Source organism: Sorex fumeus, unplaced genomic scaffold, assembly GCF_029834395.1.
Source record: "Sorex fumeus unplaced genomic scaffold, SorFum_2.1 ptg000054l, whole genome shotgun sequence".
In the NCBI taxonomy this organism is placed as follows: domain Eukaryota; kingdom Metazoa; phylum Chordata; class Mammalia; order Eulipotyphla; family Soricidae; genus Sorex; species Sorex fumeus.
In genome coordinates, this window is record NW_026606111.1 from 32,994,130 (window position 1) to 33,015,782 (window position 21,653).

Below are 21,653 nucleotides of genomic sequence, written 5' to 3' on the forward strand. Positions count from 1 at the left end.
GAATTAAAACTTCAAAAAATTAGAAAGGCCATGTAATTAAAAATACCTATGGCGTTCGCCTTACAAGCGGCCAACATGGCCGACCCGAGTTCGATTCCTCCGCCCCTCTCAGAGAGCCCGGCAAGCTACCGAGAGTATTCGATATGCCAAACACAGTAACAACAAAGTCTCCAATGGAGACGTTACTGGGCCCGCTCGAGCAAATCAACGATCAACGGGAGGGCCTTTACTTTACTTTACTTATAAAATGAAAATTATAAAGTAAGTCTATGTTTTAAAAGATGATTGAATGAACAAAAAATCACTATAGAGCTAAATTAAAAAATGTAAAATTTGACCATATTGCAGAAATATAATTTAATTTTACAAATGCATATGGTAAGAAAGGATATGCTTAAATTTACGAAAATACTGTTTGATTATGAATAGACTTTATTATTAACTTTGCATATAATGCACTAACTAAACATTTTTACCATTTTTTAATCTAGCTAGAAAAATGCTAGCAAATCATAAATGAGCTAAGGCTTACTTGGGAATTTGTTACAGATTGTTCTGTTCTCACATGATCCAGCAATAATCACAAACTGCATGCAATATAGATCCTGAACATTATTTCTCTTAAATTAATCTAACCCTATCCCCAATTTTTAAGCAATTCATTTTGCATAAATAAAAAACTCAAATGTCTCCAATATTTTGAAAACATTTTTCTCATTCATAACATATTTCACAGATTGTGTAAACTTATGCTGAATATAATCTTAATATTTGAACCATAACAAGAGATAATTCAAACTTATTCTCAGTATGTAAAGCAACAAAATTGTGAGCTTTAAATCAGATAGCTATTTTCAAATATATTCACATTAATTTATGTAATAAATATTTATCAAATATTATGTAAAAATCATGTATGTAAGCCAGGAGTCATAAACAAAAATGTTAAAAATAATCAAAATACTTTTTGCATAAGTGAAAATTGCATTCTTAAAATTATTCTTAGCCAGGAGTCATGAACTAAAATGTTTAAAAAAAATCAAGATAATTTTTCTGAGTAAAGCTGAGTTCTGAACTCTATAACTCTTATTCACTCAGTAAAGAAACACACTCAATTGATTCCTTCCATTTTTTTCTACTTCCCTATAGGTTTTATTTTTAGACATTTGCTTTCCATCTTTATATCCAATGCAGGTTCTCACTGTCTATTTTTTAAAAATTAGTCTTTTGATAAACTTGATAATTCATGACAAGGCTGACTAGTCTGTTCTAAATATAGTGTTTCCTCATTAAATAAATAAAATTAAATCTATTTTTCACTCATATACAAAATTATTGTGTATTCAATTTTAGATTATTTTTCCTACTCATAGATAATGTCTTTACATGCATTATCTATTCAATACCCTGCATGTCTAAGACTCAGTGACTTTTTCTAAATACTAGCTATGAAATTAAACTATTGAATATTTAATAATGTTTAAATATTAATGTTCTTAGAGGGCAGGAATATATAAAAATGAGATTCATATTTTATTCCTTTAGATAATGGTAGTGAAATAACAATCATTGCATCTCTTGAGCATATAGATGGATGGTTTGCTATTGAGGGCAAAACTAAGTGAATGTCCATCAAATAGATATAGCTGGAGGCATGGATTGTTCTCAGTGAGGTGCCAATATCATTTGTATATTAGCATTTGTGTGCAAGATTTCTAAAATCAAATAAGTTGCCTTTTTTTTTACTAATACTGATTGAATTAATTATAAACTATTCAGTAGGATAAAAGTAAAAGTGGGAAAAGTGAGAAAAATCTTTTTGTCAAAACCAAATGTGAAATTTAGTAAGGTCTGAATGAGGTGTCAAAAATAGAATATAACAAGAAGCAGAGATACAAAAATATTTTATACAATTGTGCTTTGTAGTAAATATGCATTATTGTGGTGGAAGAGATTGATCTCATCAGCTCTACTGAAATATATAGAGAAGACAAAACAATCAGTAATTGTAATTTAAGGATTTTGTATTATCTCTGCTTTCTAAATTCGGGTGAGTACATCATGGGTTGTACATACTGGTCCACTGAAGTCAGGGGAAGACACATTTATTTTTTTCCTGAAGAAGAAATAAGTATCACAGTTTGCTGCTGTTTCAAATGTTGGCCTTTTCACCTGTTAAGGAGGTCATATTCTCTATGTCAAAAATCTTCAAGGTATTGTAAGGAACAATGCGGACACACAACACCAAGAGTTCATACTTAAGTATCTATTTTGGAGGTGTGTGGGGGTAGTGGTTTGTGGGGGGTGGAGGAGACATAAATGTGCCAGGGTTGCAAGCAAGGAAAAGGCCTAGTCCCTATACTATCCTCCAGCATTTATTTTGACAATTTTTTAATGTTTTTTCCATTTCTCCAGTTCTTATTTCTCAAGTGACTGTATAGACCAGCCATTCTATACTCAAGTTACTGTTACTTTAGATGTTCTTTTGTATATGATTCCACCATCAATTTAGGAAACAAAGTTAGAAATGTGGATACTTTATCTATACCTGTTTATTGCCTCCTATATGTGATTCAGAGATAGTGGAATTCATCTTTCAGGGCTACCTTTAGTTTTACAAAGCATTTTTCTCTCTGCCACCACCAACCCAATTCAGAACAATTATATATTTCTTCTGCCATAAGATCTTTTAATGCATAAGATTGCCATATCTTTAACTTAACCATATACTTCTTATAACAAGACAATTTTAAGATTGATAGATGATGCTATTTGTATTCAAATACATTTATATATTTATAATCATTGTCAAAATTGGGGCTGGAGCAATAGCACAGCGGGTAGGGCGTTTGCATTGCACGCAGCCAACATGGCCAACCCGAGTTCGATTCCTCTGCCTCTCTCAGAGAGCCCAACAAGCTACCGAGAGTATCTTGCCTGCATGGCAAAGTCTGGCAAGCTCCCCGTGACAAATTCAATATGCCAAACACAATAACAACAAGTCTCACGATGGAGATGTTACTGGGCCTGCTCGAGCCAATCGATGAACAACGGGAGAACCATGACCGTGACCGTCAAAATTTGATGATACAAAGATGGTCACCCTACTAGTGAGTATATCTTTTTTCAATTCTTGTCACTATACAGTCTATTTGTCTGGTGTCAGAATAAGTTGTAATTGATAGTATAAATATCTCCACCTTCTTGACCCAGGTTAAAATTTCTTGACCTGTTTCAGATGGATTTGTAAAAGCAAAATGTATCTGATAGTCTACAAGACCTTAAATGAACTGGTTCCTGATCAATTTTCTCAACTCAACTCAGAAGCTTTGCCCTTCTCTTCACTTTTCACAATATACCAGCCAAGTAAATCTCTTCATTCTGTGAAAGGTTAACATCACTGGAGCCAAAATAAAATAGGGCCATAAAATAAGACAAAAGAAAACCATTACAGAAAATTTTCTTTTATAATCCCCTGAAAATTAATCTAACACAGACTGCATCTAGACTGTACAAGACCACCAAAATTCCAAGGAAAGAGAGAAAAGATAGCTTATAATTTATGATAAAAATATTTACCTATTTTTACATTTTGACTATTTCTGACTGACCATTTTACCTGTTACTAATTCATGTGGCCATTGCCTTATATATGAGCTCATTCTCCAATAGCTCATTATTATTTTTAGGACATATTTTAGATTTCTGCCTAAATATGTGTATTCAGAATCACAATCCTTTCAAATTTGCAAATTAACACTATTTCAAGTTCGTTCTACCCTTGATGTTTTCTTAATGAAGAATTGGCCTCATATATATATCTTGAAGATATTAGCTTACTTCCTGCCACAAAGATTTTCATTTTCTCCACTTTCTACCTAATATTTTATTTTCATGTTTTCGCCATTGATATTTCTTCCTGAAGTCATTTAAATCCTATTGCTCAAAATGTTCCTTCCTTGTCTCATAAGCTGAACACTTTCACTCACCCCAAAGCTATCATTTCAATAGTTCATGCTCTTTGTATTATTTTCTATGACATGGAATTATTTAATGAACTGATTTCTTTCACAAAAATAATTCTGGAAAGTGAAGAATTTTATAAGGTTAAGATCTTCAAATAAGTATAGAATAGTGCACTAGACTTGAGTAGGGGTTTGGCACTGTCAGGTAGAGATAAATGTAGGCAAGTCAAACAGTAAAGAGATTATGTCCACACCAATGAAAAAAGCACAACTATGATCATCTAAAGACATAGGCTAGAATATTTTATAGCAAAATTACTTTTAGTATCCCAAACTAAAAGTATACTAAATGTCTGTCTATAATATAATGAATAAATCTACTATGCTTATTCATTCTCTAAAAATAGTAGAAATTAAAAGTATATTTAAAATATGAAAATAATCTATATTGCTTAAAGGAAGACTAACCAAGGGCTAGGAAACATAGCCTGATTTCTGGGCTAACATTTGGTTTCTCGGTCAGAGCCTGATGGACACAGACATTAACATTTGGTAGACCCATGAAGTTGTAAACCCTTATGCCTTTTTGTTATTTTATACTTTAAAACAAAATTATTTTAGAACTTACCAGAATTTGACTGGATACAATGATTAAGACTATCTGTTGTAGCTGACATTTGTAACTGTTCCAGGGTGCTTACTAGAAAGATTTTCAAACAGTATATGGGTCATAGCTAAGATTAGAGTATTGATATTATGGTCCAATCTACCTAGCTATTTGATCACTGCCAATCTCTTTTTTGTATTTTGAGTGAATAGATAATAGAAGATTTTTGCAATCCAGCTTGGAGAGTTTTGTTGTTGTGAATATTTTTTGAAAGGAAGGCTGACAGAAGGTTAGATTGAAAAGGGGATTGGTATTGTCAACAAGAGCTAGAGAAAATATTCACAGATATGGAGAGGGAGATAAAGAGCTTCAGGTTTTAGTGAAGGTGTTAGTACAAATGTGATTTATATTGAAAACTTAAGAGATATAATCATTTTATTCAATTTTAAGGTCCAAAGTTCTGGATTGGAGGGTCTAGTGTATCAAAATACAATTTAGCAAACAATTGAACTAGTCTCCTATCAAGTGATTATTATCGAATTCAGAGTACTGACAGGAATTTTAGTAGAAAGGGGAGATAAGGAATATGGTATGGGGGCTGGAGCAATAGCACAGCGGGTAGGGCGTTTTTGCCTTGCACTAAGCCAAAATGGCTGACCCGGGTTTGATTCCCAGCATCCCATATGGTCCCCTGAGAACCGCCAGGAGTAATTCCTGAGTGCATGAGCCAGGAGTAACCCCTGAGCATCGCCGAATATAACCCAAAAAGCAAAAAACAAAACAAAACAAAAAGAATATGGTATGGAGTCTATCCGTGCCTGTGGTAAAAGGACTTGAGCCTTTGTGGACTGCAAAATCTAGTGGTTTAATATATAAGGCAAGTTGTATAACTTTTACTATTTAGATGAGTAAGTATTATCAAAAACTAAATCTGAAATGGTTTGGATCCCCATTTAGGGGTTAACCTAAATCCAAAACACTTTTGTGAAGCATGAAATCATGATCTTGTTAGAAAATTGAATTTAATGGAAGAGACAATGTTCATCAAGGGCAAGATGCTGAAAGTTTTAGAAGGAGATGAAATAGTAAGGATAGGTTTTATGGAACAAAACTTTTGTTCCATAAAACCTATCCTCACTATTTCGTCTCCTTCTAAAATTCTTTTCTGTGAGGAAAACCCTGTGTATCCTGAATAACTCTGCCAAAATTAGGATTGACTTTCGTTTACCAAAAAGAGCAATTTCTTACTTCAGCCTGAGTCCACAGCTCCCAGAGACGTTGTTGGGGAGGTCGGGAGGGAGAGTAGAGATCATTTTCCACACTGCAGAATAAGTGGGCTTCAGGTACAGCTTGATAACTGTCTTATGGGGCTAGTTGGGACATGACTGTCATGCGGTATAGGTGGTCTTAGAACACTTTCCCTTTTCTGATCCACACCATGCATTTCCTTGGGTGGCTGAGGTGGGTGGAACAGAGAGATGGAAGGACTCTCTTCTCCAGGCTATCTCCTTTTCTCCCCACGTTTTTGGGGAAAATATCATAATGCAGTTAAATATACTCTTACTTTTTACTGTCAGTGATAGTTCCTAATAATTCACTGGAAAATCACTGGAAAATTCTAAACTATGGTTAGAGGAGAAGGAACTCAGTGTCTATGTCACATCCGCTTTTTATAAATAGTAACTTTCTTGTGGATGGGAAAATTTGGACTTCTTTAGAAGAAGCCAGAGAACACTAAAATAGTTCTTAGAGTAATGATCCATGGCATTGATTTCATGAGTCCCTATTGAATGGTAACTAGTGACCATGGAAAGAAACCTTCACAAAACTGGAAGAAAATATAAACAGGGACTATTCCCTAAGGTGGATAGAAAGAAACTCTGTCTCTTAGCACAATAATGCAGTCATGAAGGAAAGAAAATAAATGAGGGAAAGACAGGTTGGCTCTGTGGCAACTGTCTCTATTTATCCCAAAGGGCTAGGGCTGGTTTGTTTGTTTCCTGGCTGGTGGAATTTCCCCTGGCAACACTCATGTGTTACTGCCCATCATCTTCTTTAAAGGACCTGACCAGCAGCTGGAGAGTGAAAGGGCTTGAGCTATCCTCATGGGAACTATCAGAGCTTTCTCTGCAGTTTAAGTATGTTCTGAATTGGGCTTGCAATTCCATGTTATGTTCTCAGCAAAGATAAAAGAGTTGACCTTCTTAAATAGTCACTATTTGCCCTGGTGAAGCCACTGTAGCAAAAATCAACAAACAAACAAACAAACACCCCCCCCCCCCCCACACACACACACACAGTACTAAAGTTACAAGGGTGGTGAGGGGAGTGAAGTAAAGATTCAAAACAAAAATTTAAGTCTTAGTAAGAGAGAGCCAACAACCATGTGCTTAACTCTTGGATGCCTATAAATGTTTATAAGGCTCAGCAGAAGCCTCTTCCATTATATTATAAAGAATATGCATATGTGCAGAACAGATAATAAAACACCAAAGAGGAACTTACATTCTGAGTGTAAAAGAAAATGATAAGGCATATCTTTTGAAAATTCATTCTGTTATTTTGTAAGTGAAAATTAAAAGGCATAGGTTTTATTAGGTTGGGATTTCAAATATCTGGTTATGTGAAAATTGTAGCAAAAATATAAAATAAATGAAAGATTGGATTCTTTAAGTAAAACAAAATAAGAGAATTAAATGACTTAATATCTTACTAAGAGAATAAAGAATAGTCTTTTATTTTTTTTTCATTTTAGCAAAGTCTTGCCCTGGAAGGCCACAGAAGTGACTTCCATAGAGAACAAATGTACCAGAGACTAGTGAGATCATCTTGTGTTTGTCCTTATTCTGACATATTTCACATATTATACACTCCAGTTCCATCCAAGTTGCAGAGAACTGCATGATTTCACTGTATCTTGAAGCTGTGATATGTAGAATAACAGGATTAGGGAATACTGGGTATTAAATGTGGATGCTTACATCTTCCTTGACACTAGAATATAGCAAGGAAAAAGACTAGGGAAGGAAGGAACCATGGGAGGAAATATAGAGAGATACACAGGAAGTGCAGGGAACTTGGGCACTTTGGTGGGGTGTAGGTGTAGCTATTTATCTAAATCACAGAGCCAACAAGAAAGAAGGAACTCCAAATTACAGCAGCCAGACTTTAAAATGAGCTTGTCACAGACATAGGTTTGGATGGGCAGGAATCTGAGGAATTGGGTGGAAGAAAGATGATACTGGTTGTGGTTTTGGTGCTAGAATATTGTGTGCCTGAAACTCAACTATGAATGGCACCTAAAAAACAAAGTTTATATATCTATATCTACATTTAGTAAAAATGTCTTCTTTAGCTATCCTTTAAACTCTATCTAGACTGTAGTCTGTTTCTTTTTTTGCATTATAGGATTAAATTTAAAATGGTAAGACAATGCATAAAGGATGTTAAAGCACTTCATCAATTTGAACTATTTAATGAGAAGTTCCAATGCTATATCATGCTGTGGGTGCTGGCTCAACTCTTATAGTCAATTTCCAACAGCTTAATTTATATTATGGAAATAGTTTTAATATCCAGGTAGCCCTGGTGACTTTTTGGAACTGTATGTTAATTATTCTATGCTCCAAATTTTCAACATGATGCCTTGCCTTACATTTTAAAATAATTATTATGTTTGATTTGTAATAGATATATTTATTTTCTTTCTCATGTCATAAATTTCATGTACTTGTTTCTTCATATTTCTGGTTTATAAAATCTACACAATATACATCTTTCTAATAGGTGAAGGTTAAATATGACATTGTGTTTTGTATATATAAGGAGTTCAGCTATGATTAAGTGGCAAAGACTAGAAAATGCTCCCGTAGAAAAACCACTAACAAAGCATTATTTGGCTTTTCAGTGTGGAAAATGAATGTTTCATTTTATTCCTTTCCATTATCACCCTTAGAATTGCATCTCCTTGCAGTAGTACCAAGAATAATGCAAGGTCATTTCTAAATTGTTTGCTTTTCTTGGCTTTGTTCACCTTTCCTCTTAGGGAGGGAGCTTGTGTGTTTGAATTGTGACCTAATGCCTCCAGTGTGTCCAGAAATTTCTCTTTAATTACTCAGGTGGACAGACAAAAATAGAACAAATGCACAAAAGTTTGTGGTTTTTCATAAATTTATTCACTGTGGCAATTTTCATCATCTATATTATCTGAAGGCTAGGTGCTTTTTAAAGCTAGCATTTTCTAAGTCTGAAGCACAATATAAGTACAGAAAGAGAAACTGACAAATTGCTTTCTCCTTACTATTACACTAAAGAGTATAGGGAATAATTATATTTTTCTGTGTTTGGACTTTCTTCCCTTGCTTTGACATGTAGATAATGGATTTTTCCATTATGTAAAAGGCAGGCTCAGAATTCTTATTCTATCATATTAGTAGGCTCTTTGAAAATCCTACTTAACTGTAAACCTGGGTCTAAGTAAGTTTCATTTTAATTAACCTGTGTAATCTGTTATTGAAAACAAAATTCATCCCTTCATTTGCATTTTAATTACAAGGGGGTACAAAATGTCAAGTTTTAATTGGCTCAAGAGAACTATGTACAACAAAGTCTCTTACTAGAAGTAACAGAGGGTTTTGAAGGGACCAGCTGTCTCTCTGTTAAGATTAGGGCTACCTTAAGCAGAAAATATTTAACCCCCTTTCACATTCTCCAATATCTGAAAATCAATACAGAAAGGCTTCATGGTTGCCCTCATTTTACAAAAGAATGTCAAAGATGATTTCTCCAGAGGATTATTAATATGCTGCAGCTACTAGTTATTATTTCTGCACAGTTACAGTAACTACTAGCCCCAAAGCAGCATGTTGATAGGATAAACTCAGCAGCATTAATACAAATCTGCTCTGTATAGATGTTAAATGAAAAGCCCCTAAATTTACCTAAACCCCTAAAATACCATGACCTGTAAATCTTCTTAAGCATTTGTTATGTAAACAATATTGTTAAGCTCAAAACTTTCTAAAGGTTTTATACTTCAGATGTAAATGTAAATTTCCAACCCACTTCTCTGCCTTGTTCTTAGCTCTTTTAGTTTCCCTTTTATTCATCATCCCTAATAGCCAGTAGCTTTTCAAAACTTACTGGAGTGAATCCATCTTTTCAGTAGGCTCTGACAGATAGGGAGGCTTTAAAATGCTAAGTCTTCAGGATAAGACATCTGAGCAAAATATATCATAGATTTTTTTTTGAATGTCTTTTCCACCATGAAGAGGCCAGAGTAAAACATTTCAAGTACTGCTTGGGAGCATACATATACTCAGCTGAAGACAGTTTTGTTCCCTTTGCTCTAATACAGCATTTTACTGAAGACTTTTTAAACTGGAAGCCAATTTGACATTCTGACACAAATATACTCTTTTAGCGTTTGACTCAGAATTAAGATTATACTATGCAGCCATTAAACACTGGATGCATTTACATGTCAAATTAGAAAAGAACATTTATTTTTAATGAATTTTAGAAATGGGCATTTATTTTTAATGCTCTCTGTTTCAGAAAACTGGATTCAAGTAAGTGCTACTTCTCCTAATCCAATTCTGTTCACCTATATCTCTTTAATGTCAGAAAAACTCTGTGACTTCCAAAGGAATCCCTAGGTTTGTAATATATTAAGCAGAATTGTAAATAACATTGCAATATCAATATGCAATATCAAATAATTTTAATATAAAAGATTTTCCCGGAAAAGGAAATTTTTGCCTCACCCTTGACATTCTCCGTTATCGATGCAGCTTAATAGAGTTTTATGATAAATTACAAGTTTTATTCTTTCACTATGCTTTTTAATGTTAACTCATAATAATACCTAAAAATTATTTGGCTTGAGGACTAAAATGAGAGATTTTTTAAATTGAGATATAACTGGGATTAGCCTTATAAACTAATAGAAAACATTTCCTAACAGTAATTTTAGTAACATTTTACACTTCCTATAAATATGGTGCTGAGATGCCATTTTTCAAAAATATTAAGAACAAAATAATATTTTAGAGATCTGTATTTTATTAATAGTTTAAGCTTAATAAGACCACCAGGGGGAGCAAGTTACTGGTCAAAAGAAGTGATGCAGTCTCCAACTTAAAAAAAAAACAAAACTCTTAGCTCAAGAGAAAAAAAAAATCACACAACTGATGAGAGTAAAAGGAAAATAGTGTGATTCAAAGTAACGCAGATCTTTGTCTATAATATATTTTATTAAGATAAAAAGGTGGATTTTTTTGTTTTTTTTGTTGTTTATTTTATTTTTTGCTTTAGCTTCTTGAGGAGTGGCTATTGCAATACCACAGATATCTTTTCCTTTATAAATTTTTTATCTAGTCCAAACCATATCTTCTGAAGCTTATATAAACTGCTCGTTGATAACGCTTTGAAAATGCAGTCATATGAGATCCATGAAACTAGGGATTGAAAAAAAAATTTGGTTGAGATAGATTTTGCTTTTTTAAACATACATTTTATGTGTATAAATATATGTAAATGTATATTTAAATAATACAAATATTTTACAAATATATTATATATTTAATATAGGGAAAAAGCCCTCAAAGATTTTATAATCAAATTATGTAAAAAAAGTATCCAAATAAATTTATGAGTAACCTCCAAGCTTTTACTTTTTATTGCTTTGACTGAGATTAGTCAAAAGTTACTTTATAGACCAAGAGAGATTATACATAAATATTTTAGCTTCTATTTATGATTCAATAAGTTTGTTTATTGATATAATTTGAATAGAATAATTTTGAAGGACATAACATAAAAATGTCACTATGAGTATAACATATTTTGCTAGAATAAAATATGCATTGTATTAACTATTTTATATAAAACATATATGTACTTATGCAGGCACACACATACATATACATATACATAAATATACTATATTGAATGTATATATCATATTTTGTTATATATTATATATGATATATATTAAACAAAACTAATTCTGTTCTAAGATAAAGAAAAGTAGCACTATAGCACTGTCTTCCCATTGTTCATCGATTTGCTCTGGCGGGCCCAGTAACGTCTCCATTTTGAGACTTGTTACTGTGGCATATTGAATACGGTCACAGGTAGCTAGCCAGGCTTTGCCGTGCCGGCAAGATACTCTAGGTAGCTTGTTGGGCTCTCCGAGAGGGGTGGAGGAATTGAACTTGGCTCTGCTAGGCTGGCTGCATGCAAGGCAAATGCCCTACTGCTGTGCTATCGCTCCAGCCCAAAGAAAAGTATTAGATATATAATAAAATAGGACTAAGTATCATATGAATTTTATAAGGAAACATTTTTTACAGTGTGAATATAAGATATGCATATTTCAGCTCATACTTAGGGAAGTCTTAGAAGGCATAGTGGTATACTAGAACTAGAATCTAACTTGTGAGTAATTGAAGGGGCTGTAGATAGTAAGGAAGAAAGATAAAAAACAGAGGTAAGCTCATCTTTGGAAGTTATGCAAACAGAAGAAAGTGAGAATCCTGAAGAACTGAGAGGTATTTATTAAACAGAGAGTTGAATGATAAGGGACTAGTTCTCATTTTGGCACTCATCATTTTTTTCCTCAGATGCTTAACCTAATGCTGATACCTTTGATTGATTTTATTCTTGACTTCTGTTAATTTTATTGTTGCAAGTACATATGAGTTTGGATAGTTTCTCCAATTGCCTACAAACTACTTCTGTGAAAGATTCTAAAAAAGGTAAGAGTGATGTTGGAAAATTTTTCTCTACTAGCACACTTTACTGACACTATTTACCCGTTCCCAGATACGCACACTTTCCTTTATAAGGCTAATACAATTATCTACTGTCACACTCACATGTGGATTCATTTCCCTAAGACTATCTTAATTTCTTATCCTAATTTAATTCACTTTCAAAATTATAGAACTTCTATGGATTTATAACATAATTTTACTTTTATTAAGATAATATAATTATAGTGGGTAGGGCATTTGCCTTGCACGCAACTGACCTGCCCGACCCAGGTTCGATTTCTCCACCCCTCTCGGAGAACCCAGCAAGCTACTGAGAGTATCTTGCCCGCTCAGCAAAGCCTGACAAGCTTCCTGTGACGTTGTCGATATGCCAAACACAGTAACAATGTAAGTCTCACAATGGAGACGTTACTGGCCCACTCGAGCAAATATATGAACAACGGGAGGACAGTGCTATAGTGCTGCAGTGCTTAAATTATTTTACTTTCCCCAAGCAACTCCATAATTTTGGAACTTAGAGATGGAGGCCCATACACTCTGTACTAGTAATCATCAATGTGATGAAGAGGTAAGGCATAAAATGTTAAGCCAGGGCTCTCCAGAATAAACAGAAATAATAACCAATAGCATCTACATGAGGGAGCTGGAGCAACATTAGAGTGGGTAGGGCATTTGCTTATATGTGCAAGACTTGGGTTTCACTCTTATCTCCTAGTTTTTGCACTCAATTACCTTTAATGGCAAGTCTGATGGCAGAGCAGTAGTCTATGTTTAATAGAATGACTAGGAGAAAATGCAGAGTGTCGGTCCCATAAAAGAATGTTGAAATGAAGGCAATCAATGAACACCTTATCGACTCAAACAAAGATCAACTTACCTGAGAAGCTTTGAATTTTGATTTGCCTGATCATCTCTTCCCAAATCAAATTTATCAAGAGGTTAATTATTCAAAAGCCTGTATTCCAAATTCAGTTCTCTCTTTGTTTAAATAAGCAGTATGATTTTGCAAGTATTTGTACGATAAACTAACTACAACTGGGCATATATATAACATTCAACACTCACCCATGCACCTCAACTCACTAAGTGTGCTTCTTTCCATTTATGTTGCTTTGCTTATAATATGAAAAAGAGAATATTGGAAGCTAACAACAGTCCTTTACTCTAATCCTTATCTTATTTATTTTTCCTTCTATAAAATCACTGTAGTTTTACTCCCTCCTCATAATATCACTATGAAAGAGTTGGAAAAATGAAATAGCCAGATAAGAAAAATGAAATTAAATGATCTGACAAAACAATAATTCAGAGATAACTACATTCTATATTTTAGTTGGTGTTGACAATAGTTTAAGTTTTGTGAGTTTTGTAAATTCTGTCAGTTATATGCCTTTAATTTTGTTTTGTATTGTTTTTAGTAATCTTTTGATTTAATTTTTAACAATTTTTCTTCCAGTATAAACATTTTTATTTAAGGAGTATAGAGTTAATCGTATTGCATCTGACACCAAAATACCAACCCTCGACATAAGATCACTGGATTCTTCTTTTCTTTTCTCTCTACATACCTCACATAATCTGATTTCTGTTGTCTTAGTTTTTGTTTATGATTGTTTATTCTCTTACTCCATTTTTTAATTTACTTCCTATAAGTGAGATCATTTGGCTACTTGTCTTTCTCCAAAGATATTTCTCTTAGCAGTATGCCCTCTTGGCTTTTAAATAAACTGCAAATGAAATGCAAATCACCTCCATAATTTTATAAAGGCTATTTGATATCCCTATTCCCACTTCACTCTTCTGGTTCAATTTCACATAACATTTTTGTTTTAGATGATTACAACAATCTCCTATTAAGTCCACAAAATTCTTATCAAGATTTTCATTTTCTATACATTTTTTCTTCATGGTCTTACTAAAACAGAAATTTAATGAAGATATTTTCTTGAAATATTCAGTAGCTTCATTCACATGGCTATTGGTCTTATCTATGTATCTTTTCAACTTCCTTTCTCATAATTTTTTCTTCCATATTCTTTTATTTTTATGGATTTTAATTGGCTAATTTTGCTTTCTCTGTTCCATTAAATTGTTAGTTTTAAATAAAAATGCCTACATAATATTTTTATAAAATTTTCTCAGCATGATATTAGAAAGGTTTTTGAAAATTTGAATGTTGTCAGTTAGACTTTTAGATATTTTTAAGATAAATAATGTCATACTTTGAGTTATTTTAACTATATTTTTAATTTAGTTATTTAAGCACATTATTTATAAAAACATCCTATTAGGATGAAGTTCATGAAGTTCATTTTTTATAGAGAACTTAAATATGATTTTTTATGTTTCCTGCATTTGTTATGCAAATAAAAGACTTAATATAATAAAATTTTAAAAATTAAGACAACCTGTACTGTAGTATCCTAGATAAGACATTCGGTATCACAGAAGAGACAATGCTGAGGTAAAAACTAGGAAATTTAAATAAACTATGTATGTTCTTGAAAAAGAAAAAAATTAGAGAATTTATATGCTTTTGGTGGTTCCTGGGATCAAACCCAAGAGTTATCCTCACAGGAATAAACTTTACCACTGACACTCACTCCCATTTTAAGAATGCTTAAGTTAATTGTGCATAACATACATTCAAGTAAAATAAAATATTTTTCTTTAAACTAAGAGTCCAACATAATGAAAATTCAGAAGTTTTGAATTTACCAAAAATTCCTAACATTACAAAATAATTAGAAAAAATTAAGGAATAATATTTGAATATTATGAAAATATAATATGAAGAGGATAAATTACATTTAAAATTTGGGACATAATCTTAAAATTAGTTATTGTGATATGAATTAGAAAAAGACTGGAAAGCTAAAGTCTTATTTTTAAGTAGGGAACTTTTGGTGGAAATCTAACTTACAATAAAAGAATCATTATAATGCTATTATGTTGGGACTACAAGTTCATTGTTAGGTTATTTGATAGTACAATTTAACCTAGTTGAATAAGAGGAAATAAAGCCCAAGACTAGCTGTAATCATAGACTGATGACTGAAACAAAAACCCAAAGAATGTCTGCACCTGAAATTCTGCCTACAAGCTTAATACTTGGACCAACAATTTCCCTATAATGTTGTGAACATAGAATACAATAATTCTTTTTGCTTAAAATTTTTTTGAAGTCAAGGAAAGAAAGGTTGAATGGCAAGAACATTTGGCAGCCTCTAGCATGAAATATTATGCAATTATTTCCTTCATTCCAGGTTTCAGGGAATCGAAGAGGACTTAGTGTAATTTTTGATTTAGAAAACATTAAAACTGTAAATATGAAGTTTAAAGAAATTCTCCTTGTTTGGTTGGATATCTAAGCAGGTCATAATCCCTGAAAATTTAAAGGAGTCATTATCAAGAAATGATTGAAAAATGTTTGTGACTAACCTCTTCTGAATGGAACCAATTACATTTGTAATATAGAACATCCAAATTACATATGCTAATTATAAATACATGAGTCAAACATAAAAATTAGGTATAACATTATACTGGCTGTGCGTTTTCATTAAAAGAATCAAATATTCAAGTACCTAGACTAAATGAGACTTGAAATTACTTTTGTCAAAGTGTTATAGGACTAACGGAAGGTAAGTTATACCTCAAATATTCCACAATACAAATTATAAGAAATAAATAAAAAGAATTCTGAAATGAAATATAACTTCATAACATACATGCAAACCTAATGTGAGATAGGGTAGAAAGTATGATGTCATGCCAAGACCATGAAAATAAGTAGCACTGCACTGTAGTACTCCCCTCCCATTGTTCATAGATTTGCTCGAGCAGGCACCAGTAACATCTCAAAACAAATTGTGAGACTTGTTGTTACTGTTTTTGGCATACTGAATACGTCACAGGTAGCTTGCCAGGCTTTGCCATGTGGGTGAGATACTCTCAGTAGCTTACCAGGCTCTCTGAGAGGAGTGAAGGAATTGAACCCAGGTCGGAGATATCGACCATGTACAAGACAAACGCCTTACCTGCTGTGATATGCTCCAGCCCATGAAAATAAGTATTCATGAAAAAAGTAAAGTATAATTTAAAAAAAGGAAAGTATAATTTAAAAAGATTCAACCTCCTCAAGCATATACTGCCTCTCGTATGTTTTCTTCCACAAATAAAATCTTTAAAAGATGAAATTTTGCAGTTAATATATCATTGCTATCTGGAGTTTAACTATCCTTAAACCTTCAGTTCAACTTTTATGTAACATATAGACACTCAACTGGTGTGACTTGCAGGTGGCATAAAAAGAAATGCATTTTCTTAAATTATTCTTTAGAAACGCTTTAAAAATAGCCAAGTATGGTTATAGTTGCACAAGTAATAAAGTTTATCAATATTTAGCAGAATTGCAAACCACTTGTGACCCAGGGAGTTAGTAGAGAGTAAGAATGGCTATTGTAAAACTGACTGGGAAACTATGTTTTACACTGAGGTTACTGTGTCTGCTCCCCCATGCAACATATTTTCAGTTTATCCAGCAGAGTCATTGCATATCTTTGCCATCTCAACTGTGTCAGTTCAAATGACTTCCCTAACAGCTCTTGCACTGCTGAATAAAAAAGATTATTTTATTTGCTCAGTATCCTTATTCAAGCATACATGTACTGCAAGAATGCAATCAGGATTCTCTCCCTTTTTTATTGTAGTTTTTTTCCTTTCACTAACTCTGCTATGGTGTTCCTTTTTCTTTTCTTTTTTTTAAAAAAAAATATTATTTTGAGGGGGGGGTTACCCCAAGCAGTATTCAGGAACCCTCAAGGTGACAGCCACACCCATACTAGTCAGGCTGGGTGGATCAATATCAGGGCCAAGCATGCGCCTATCTTGGGGATTATAGGAGATACACTCAGAGAAACTCAGGGGCTCCAGAGCAATATCTATTGAAGACCAGTGGTCACATAGTGCCAAGGATTAAACTGGGTGACAGCATTCAAGGCATCTATCCTAACTTCTGTAACTTCTAAATTACCTCTTTGACCCTTGGTATTTTTGTTTCCTTAAATCTTTTATTTTTTATTTTTGGGCAAGCTATAGCTCAGCTGGTAGGACATTTGCCTTGCATGGGGCCGACCTGGGTTCGATTCCTCTGCCCCTCTCAGAGAGCCCGACAAGCTGCGAGAGTATCTCACTCGCATGGCAAAGCCTGACAAGCTCCCCGTGAGGTATTTCATATGCCAAAAACAGTAACAACAAGTCTCACAATGGAGATGTTACTGGTGCCCACTTGAGCAAATTGATGAACAATGGGAGGACAGCACTACAGTGCTACCCTGTTGTGTTCAGGTCGTACTGGTTCTAGGCTCAAGGATCACTCCTTGTGGTGTTGTTCAGTGGAGTGTATATAGTTCTGGAGATTAAATCCAGTTCTGTACGTGCAAGGCACACACCTTATCTACTGTACTCTCTGGCTCCTGATGTTTGATTGGCTCAAATTTATCTCATAACATTTGATATGTTAGGAAACATTTGAAATATCTCACACAATGACGTAAATGGCTGGAGCACATGGTCTACAACATGGGTGCCCGAATTCTATCCCAGGTACTAGATGCTTCACAGACAGTGCTGGGTATAGCCACAAAACATAAAGACAATACAAACTAAAGATAAATAGTTGGAACACCATGAGCACTTTACTTTTGTCTCTGAAAAATTTCTTTCTTCTGCACCAGAAACCCTAGATGAATATGAAAATTGTCCTTCACTGTATTAAGAGTGAGGGAATATATCAAACACATAGGCATACCTCAAATATATACTAGTCATATATGTCTGTGAGACACTTATTCAAATAGAAAGTTGCAATTCTTAAAATTTAGCCAAACATTTCCCCCACCACTTCACATTAAAGCATATTCCAAACATTTTGCTCAACCCTGCAGGTATATTTCTGGCATTAAAAAAAAAAATCAGAATTTCTATTCTTCTCCACAGTTTAATCTTTAAAATGTGTTGCCAAAGTTTATAGAACTACCAAGATAAAATGAATTCTAAAGTTATTTAATGTTACATTATAAATGATATTAAGAGAAAACAATGTTAAATTTTCAGCAAATTTATTTATCTATTTATACGCAGTGCTTATCTATAAAACTACCTAATTACTGTACTTCAGAAAATTGCTGCTTTTGCTATTTATTTGTTCACAAAGTGTTGTCATATTTGTGCAGTTCATTGTCATCACAAAGGGCCAATAAGAGTCTTAATAAATTAGTATTTCTTTCGATTTTTTCAGTTTTTTTAAATTTTATTGAGACAGATTCTATTTGAGTGAAATTTATCAGTGAAAAATCTTGAGACAACCCAAAGACTAAAAAGTAAATAAGTATCTGAAATTTTAGATATTTATGGTTAATTTATTCTCATGTTCTTCAAATTATGGCACCTATCACTTAAAATTATAATTTTTTTCTTGACTATTTTAAAATTTGTATATTTAAATATATTTAAATATTTAAGAGTCTCCTACCCTGTGTCTGACTATCCTCGCCAGGGCCCAACAGCTGAAGACTTCCAGGCCCCAACCAAGGCCTTACTGGAGCCACTCTCCACACACTTGGATAAGCCTCAGACATAACCGAACTGGCAGAGGAACCCAGGTGTGTGGGACCCGGGACTGAGATCTCTAAGCCTGCACGGTTTGGGACTGGACCTGTCAGTAGCTAAACAGTTACACCCTCCAACTGCCGTGTAACCCCAACAAAGGCCAGGATCCAAAGATTATCACAACAAGCTCCCGGGAGCGCGCGGCCGCATTCGCGGCCGCGCGACTATTTATTTATTAATTTTCAGGATACCTTAAATATCCTTAAATATCCAACCCACACGGCAGAGCCTGGCAAGCTATCCGTGATCTATGCCAAATAGACCAAATTGATATGCCAAATCCAGTAATAAATGGATCTCATTTCCCTAACCCTGATTATGCAGAGTCGAGAAGGATATGGAAGGAGAAGCTGATAAAACACCAAGGCAGACATGGGCTGCCAAAACGCAGAAAAACTAAAATGATTGTCTGTACTTTTAATGCTCGTACGCTGGCATCTGCTGCATCCATTGAAGACCTTATGGTACAAGCACGAAAGATCAAGTACGACATCATTGGTCTGACCGAAACGAGAAGACATCAATCCCATCATGCTGTTTTCGACACTGGAGAAGAACTGTTCCTTGGAACATGTGATAAAAGAGGCGTCGGTGGTGTCGGTATCCTTGTCAACACAAACTTAGTCACAAGCATTGATTCATTTGAATGCCTAACAACCCGAATCGGACGATTACACTTGAATAAATGTGGCTCACTACCGGCAGTTTCTATCTTTGTTGTCTACGCACCAACATGCAGTTATGGTGAAAAAGAAACTGAGAAATTCTACATGGAGCTGGAGAAATTCTATAAAGAAGATCACACCTTCTACAAGATCATTGTCGGTGATTTTAATGCCAAGATAGGACCAAGAAGATCAGTCGATGAACTCCACATCGGAACCCATGGCCTGGAATGGAACGAACAAGGTGACAGACTGTCTGAGTTCATCATGTCAACCAAAACCTTCCATGGTAACTCACAATTCCAAAAGGCTGAATCTAACAGTTGGACATGGGAGTCTCCCGATGGACGGTTCCACAATGAAATAGACCACATCATATTCAATCGGCGGTTTTGCCTAACCGATGTTGCTGTTGTCCCAAAATTCCAAACGGGATCAGACCACCGTCTTCTTCGTGCAAAATTCTACCTCACAGAACGAGGAGAAAAGAATGCAAGGTTTAAGAAGAAGACTCCCAGAACAACCACCAACTGGGAACTCTTTGGCTCTGTTGCAGCAACATGGGAAGATGCCGTCATTGACAACATTGATGAGGAATACGATCGAATGATTCAGCACCTCCATGATTGTGCAAGGAATGCCAAGAGAGAGATAACCACAAAAAACCGTCTTTCTTCGAACACTCTTGAACTTATTCGCCAACGTGGCGTGGCACATGCCTCAGGCAACCACAAGCAAACGTCCGAACTGGCAAAACAGTGCAGAAAAGCCATCAAGGATGACCTCAAAAACAGGAGAGCAGCAGTACTGGTAGATGCAGCAGAAGCTGGGAAAAACATTCGTAATGCCCGCCTGTCCTTCACCAACTACAAAACCAAGATGACTGCCCTCCGACATCATGATGGATCTATCACATCTTCCAGAAGGGCAATGGAGAAGATTATTCATGAATTCTACTCAGATCTCTTTAATAGCCACATCCACTTGCCCACATACCACATACCACATGATGGATATGTCGTTCCCAATGTTCTCCCTTCCGAAATCCAACATGCCATCTCGTCAGTAAAGAAACAAAGAGCACCTGGCCCAGACAAGATCAGACCTGAACACTGAAGAACTTACCATCAGTACTCATCAATACATTGGCTTGACTCTTCACACGATACCTGTCTGAATGCAAGGTTCCATCCCAATGGAAAACCAGCAGGACTGTACTACTATACAAGAAAGGAGACATCCACGACATTGGCAACTATCGCCCAATCTGCCTATTGTCTGTCATCTACAAACTATTCACTCGAGTCATCCTGAATAGGATTAGCAGAACACTAGATGAAGGACAACCATGTGAACAAGCTGGATTCCGAAAAGGATTCAGTACCATCGACCATATCCACACAATAACCAAGCTCATTGAGGTATCTCGGGAGTTCAAGATGCGCTCTGTCTAACGTTCATTGATTTAAAGAAGGCCTTTGATTCTGTTGAGACGGAAGCGGTCATGGAAGCCCTAGCCAATCAGGGCGTACAAACTCAATACATCAGGATCCTTCGTGAGCTCTATTGCGGATTCACTACCAAGATCTCACCATTCTACAAAGAAGTAATCATCCATATCAAGAGAGGGGTTCGGCAGGGTGATACCATTTCACCAAAACTCTTCAGTGCCACCCTCGAGAACATCATGCGACGACTGGAATGGGAAAACATGGGAGTGAAGATAGATGGTCGGCAACTACACCACCTCCGCTTTGCTGATGACATCGTTCTAATAACACCAAACATCAGCCAAGCGGCACAAATGCTTGCGGACTTTGACCGTGAGTGTGGAAAGGTAGGACTACAGCTGAATCTTACGAAGACAATGTTTATGAGAAACAGCCTTGTTCCTGACGCTCCATTCGCTCTCAACGGAACCACCATCTCCGAATGCAACAGTTATATATACTTAGGTCGAGAAATC